Raw genomic sequence first — 5,998 nt, 5'->3', positions numbered from 1 at the left:
GCGGGCACTGCTCACTGTTCCATCCTTGATTCTCCTATCCAGAAGCATCTGGGTGGGTGTGTGATGGGTGAGGAGGGTGATGGGAGAGCTGCCTGTGAAGATCAGCGATCTTTTCACAGCCCAATGTGTGACCAGGAGGTGCTGCTAACAGTTGGAGTAGCTCCTCTCCACCTCCGCGAGTATCCTGGAGGAGTAGACCACCGGCCTCAGCCGGCCGTGCCGCTCTTGAAGCAGCACAGCACTCAGGCTATCACCGCTGGCTGCTACCTCCAGGAAGAACTCTTTCCCCCCATCTATGGACCCTAGAGGTGGTGCGGTCTGCAGATCCTCCTTGAGCCTGACAAATGCTGCCTGGCAACCCTCATCCCAAAGCCACTCCACTCCCTTGTGTAGGAGTCGGAGCAGAGGGGCTGCTGTGGCTGCATAGTCTTCAATAAAGTCTCTGCAGTACCCGGTTAGCCCTAAAAATGACCTCACACCCGTGACTGTGTTGGGGATGGGTAACTCCTGTACCGCCTCCCTCCTAGCCTTATCTATAGCCCTTTCCCCAGCGCGTACGGTCAGGCGCAGGAATTTCACTTCCTGCTGGCCGATCTGCGCTTTCTTTGGGTTTACTTTAAAACCTTCCTGCCTGAGCAGCTCCAGTAGTTCGGCCAGTAGTGGGCCATGCTCCTCTCTCGAATCGGTGAAAAGGAGCAGGTCATCCATGTACTGCACCAACTGTCTGGGCTGGCTGAAACCCTTTAAACTGTTCGCCATGCACTGGTGGAAGATGCTGGGGCTGTTGTGGAAGCCCTGAGGCAAACAGTTCCAGGTGTACTGTTGCCCTTTAAACGTAAAGGCAAACTTGTACTGATCCTCCCTCCTTAAAGGGATGGACCAAAACCTGTTGGAAATATCCAGCACCGTGAATGTGGTCGCGGATGCTGGGATACTTCCTATCAGGTCGGTAACTGCTGCTACCATGGGTGCACAGGCTGGGATGTTGCTGTTCAGCACCCGATAGTCCACCGTGGCCTTCCAGGAGTTGTCCGGCTTTCTAACCGGCCACAGTGGAGAGTTTACGTGGGTGGCTATTGGTCTCAGGGCTCCCTGCTGCACTAACGAGGCCATGGCTGCTTCCATGTCTGGCTCCGCTTCCCTGGGGAAGTTATACTGTTACTGTGGTCGGGCCATGGGGTCCCCGTCTACGCTGACCTTGAACCCATTGACCCTCCCACAATTGTGCTTGTGTGTGGCAAATGTGGCCAGGTGGGCCTGCACAAATGCCTGGAACTCTTTTGGGGTGTTACTGACCATGAGCTCGAGGTTATAACCCTCTTTAGGCTTCATGGTGCACAGTGTCCCCTTCTCTTCTTTCCCGGGGTGACTACTACTTCGCTGTCCTTCCCTGTACTTGCCCCCCATAGGCAATGATTCCTTAAATCTACCAAGATCCCGTGGCCTACAATAAAGTCGGCTCCCAGGACCCCTCTTCCACCCTCCACTTCCTATCTCATCAGGACACAGGTCCACTTGGAGCGGAGTGGTCCTAACCGAATGCCGAGCGGGATGGAAAACGAGCCGGCCTGTTCTTTGCCTGTGAATCCTGACAGACTGTATGGGACCCCGCTAGATAGAGGTGAGGTGGTGGGGTTATCGGAATGTACCATGGTGCATGATGCCCCCGTATCCAACAGATAGGTCCCCTTCACCTTTTCTACCTCCATCTCCACGAGGGGTCTCTTCCATTCATCGTATCGAAGGGAACACAGGTAAACAGGCTGCACTGGCTCTAGTCATGGCTGCGGGATGGATGGGACTGATGGGGTCAGAGCACCGGTAATGGCTGCTACTCTCCCGTGGCCAGTCAATAAGGACCTTATGGTGTCCAAAAATTACTTGACCGTGGCGGGAGGGATTCCTGCCTCTGCCTTTTGGGCTGGGGCTGTGGAATTCTTTCCCTTGTTGTCTTTCCAAGGGTTTTTGCACTCCTTCCTCCAGTGGCCGTCCTTCCCACACCCGTAACAATTCATCTTAGTGCTAGAAGGGTTTTTCCCTTCCTGATGCCACTCCATCCTACCCTGTCTGGGTTTTACCTCATGCACCTTCCCCTTAGGTGGGTGTGCATCGGACCCCCTACCGTTCTTATAGGCTAGGGTCAACTGCCTGATCACCGTAAGTTCGGTGGTCAGGGGATTCTTGGGGTTGAACCAGACTTCCGCCTTGGCCCGGACCTGTGGCAAGCTGTTTGCCACCAGGCAACGAAGCCAATGGGCCAGCTGACCCTGGTTCAGGAATGTCCGATTAGGTGCCCCAGGACAGGCGCTCCGGTACACCGGCCATAACCTGTCTGCGAAAGCCTGCGGGGTTTCCCCTGTGAGCTGGACGGTCTTCTCCACACGAGAGAAAGGACTTCCCTCATTCATCCCCATGGCCTCCAGAACCTCATCCCTGAACTCTTCATACCCGCACTGCCCCGTCTTACACTCATCAGAGAGGGATTGGAGGAGCCTACTCTCCAGGGAGAATAGCAGCATTTTGGCCTGCTCAGCACCATCGCAGTCATTGACACTGGCTGCCTGCTCTACTTCCCTGAAGTAGATCGAGGGGTCCCCTTTCTCAGAGAGCTTTGGGATATGGCTCACCATAGCCCGAGGCTGTTGGGTGCTATAGGGTAATACGAACTAGTTTTGGAGGGGTCCCTCGTCGTCGCCATTAATGGGTGGGCTGAACCTCCGATGCCGGGCTGGGCACATCGGTCCTGGCTCCGGCCTCTCTGGTGGGGGTTGTTCCACCACCGCTCCCACCCCTGACTCCTCCGCCCCTTGCTGCCAGACCTCGCTAAAACCTGGCGCTACGGGTGGCGGTCGTGAGACCTCCTGTTCCTCAACCGGGTTGTCCCTGGGCACTACCAATGATGTTTGAACCGTTCTCCCCTCGTTCCCCATAAAATCCGCCTGGCCTGCCTTCGGGCTTATGAGGCACACCATGCCTTTTGCCTTCCTCAGGGCCAGGCTCAGATTCTCTATCTGTTCCTTGCAGGGGCCATGATCTGCATCTTCAAACCCCTGTTCGCTTGCTAGCTTGTAAGCTGCCTTTACCTCTTTTAATTTCTTCTCCTGTTCTCTAACTTGCCTTGCCAGGCGGGCGTTCTTTTCCTGCAACCTCAACTCATTACCCTTGGCTTCGGTGACTTGGCACTGTAGGTATTCCAACTTGGCCTTATGTTCTCCCATTAAATGTACCCTTTCCTGATTCAGGGCCTGCAATGCTACCATCAACTTCTCCCCTGCTAGAGCCTTGTCCTTGATCTCCAGGGCTGACTCCTTTAACTCGGCTGCCTGTGCTGCAACGAGTCTGTCCAGAAGCTGGACCTGCTTTTTGAAACACATCAGCCAGACTGCCTTCTCTAGGGATTTCTTGTGCTCCCTCCCTTCTGACCACTTAGCTGCAGCATCTACCGGACACCCAGCCCTTAAAAGAGTGGTGATCCACTTCTTTCGTGATATTCACCTTACTAAACACATAATCAGAAATCCTTTCCTCCATCATGGTTTGCTCATCCGAACCATTGTCTACTGTATCGCACCCCTGTTGCCAGAGTCCTGCTGCGGTCGCCATTTCTGTAGGGAGTTTTGGCATGTGTGCCCAGTCAGCTCTGCCCCTGACCATCTCTGAGCGGTTCAAATCGCTCCATACCCACTGGGTTCTAGACTTAGGTACAGGCGACGATAAAGAAAATCGAGTAGACAAGTGGTTTGGTGCAAGAAAACCAAATTTTATTAAAAGGTTGAATAAAACACAATACTACTGAGAATTACTGGTATAATTACAGGCATAAAACAGTTAATACACTTATATGGGAATGGGGAATACACAGCACATCGAGGGAAACAAATACATTAAAAATCCCCTCATCCCTATCCCACCCCCTATACCTAACTAGATTAAGCTATGAGGGGCCAGGAATTCATGCTCACCAATTCAAAGCCTGTTGCTTTAGATGGTGGGGTTTGAGGTCCACTCTTTCTGTCCTTTGGGGTATCCCATCGCCACCTGGTCACAGGGCGCGGCGCTGAAGTTGTTTGTGCAAAGGCACCCTCCCTTTTTCTCCGTTAATGTCTTCGTCGAGTACTTTGTCACGATGGGCCTTCTGCTCCTTCGGGCGGTCGCCAATGGTATTGCTGCAGTCGGGGGTCGGTTGGCGGTCTTTACTGTCTAATGATTTTGCTAGCCATGCTTGGAACACCAGCTTATTCTTCAACTGGGCTATTACTGTCCATGTGAGAAACGCCAGCTTATAACTAGGCCGTTTGTCTTGATTTTGCTACCCATTTTTCGAACACCAGCATATTCTTAAATTGGGGTTTTTACTGTCCATGCATGTAACGCCAACTTATTCACCAAACGCCAGCTTATAATTAGGCGTTTGTTCCCCAACGCGTCTTTCGCTGCCCTTCTCTGCTCTTATCGGTTTACCGTATTCTTCATCTCGTCTCGTCTCATCTGCCCGTTTGTGGCCTGTGTGTCCTGTGTGGTTTCGAACTCGGGTCTCGTTCTCCTCCCGTGTTGGGCCCTCGTTGTTGTAATGGGCGTCCTTGGTGTTGAGCGGCGCGGGGAGCGAGAAGAGAGCCTGCCACGAGGCCAGGGCACAAGAACGAGAGGCAGCAGGCCAAAAGCCAAACGATAAGAGTCCAGAGCCAGAGAGAGAGATCACTACAATTATACCCGATTCTTCATTCCTTATCTGCACGCCAAATCAGGTCAGTCCTTTGTCTAACTTTTGGCGGGCTCGTTTAAACTGATTACAGCCATTTACTTTAATGACTCCTGGAACGGTTGTCTCTGTGTTTTAATGGTTTCGATGTCCTGGCTGTTGGTTATGTATGAAACTTAATTGGGTTTCCTGACTCGATGGCTTCTGTGAGCTGTTACCGATTACATATGCAGAAACCTGATGGCCTTGATTGAGGCCCATTCTAACCTGATCTGCTTCAAGGTGAATGGAATGCATATTCTGTGTTTGCTCTAACTGTCTGGCTCCACAAAGTCTATTCACGGATTTATGCATTTTAAGTTTAATTCCAGGCTTGAAAAAGGTGCCTGTCTGTTTGCAGAGCCTTGCTTTTAAAATCCTGTGCTTTTGGTCACGAGGTTGCAGAAGCCATTTTGGGTACCCTGCCTTTTCATAACTTGTCCATGCAGGGTCCCTTTATCCATAACTTTGGGGAATGTGGGAATTTTGAGAACCCTACACTGTAGACTCAATATAACTCGATGTAACACTACTTTGAAAAAGCACATTAAGCTGAAATTGCATATGATGAGCAGTATCCACTTTTTACTAACCTCCCCTTGCCAGCTCACCTCCAACCTTTCCCCTCTCCTACAGGCTCTTCTGTACATCTGCCTATTAAATCTAATGCCACCCCATCCTACGGACTCAGGATTTTCAGGATGGTGATCCTCTCTGGTTGTTCTTCTGTGGTGCTGTCTGTACACCATTTTTTCCAATGGAGAGAGATGTAAAAGTGCTTGTCCCTTTAAATGAATTGCCCTTGAAGACTAGCAGAAGCCCTTGCGTCTAGCAAAGTGAGTTGAGATAGTGATTTTGAGTAAAGGTGCTTGAGTGTTTGGAGAGATTGCCCTTTGCAGAGTGTCCCTGACACCCAGGTGCTCAGAGAGAAAGTCTGGAATTTTGCTGGCGCTCAGAGGGCGGGTTTGGAGGCGGGTCCGCTGTCAAAATAGCAAAGATTGACAGCGGGTAGGAAACCCACTGTCAACCCGCCTCCACGGGAGTCTCCCAGGTGTCGGGTCTGTCAGCGGAGAACTGACCCGACACCAAGCAGCGAGGGATACAATTGAACTAATTAAATGGCCTGTTAAGAGCCAATTTAATGGTATTTGAGGCTTCCTTCCAATTTTACATTCTCTACCATGGGTTACCTGCTGCTCGGGGAACACGCCAGCTCACCCTGGCATGAGTTGAGTCTGCTCTGATGTTCCTGATAAGCTG

Source organism: Somniosus microcephalus, chromosome 5 (genome assembly GCF_052327205.1).
Source record: "Somniosus microcephalus isolate GS21.2 chromosome 5, FLI_Smic_1.0, whole genome shotgun sequence".
Lineage (NCBI taxonomy): Eukaryota > Metazoa > Chordata > Chondrichthyes > Squaliformes > Somniosidae > Somniosus > Somniosus microcephalus.
The sequence above is the reverse complement of the archived record's forward strand: the minus strand, read 5'-3'. Positions refer to the sequence as shown.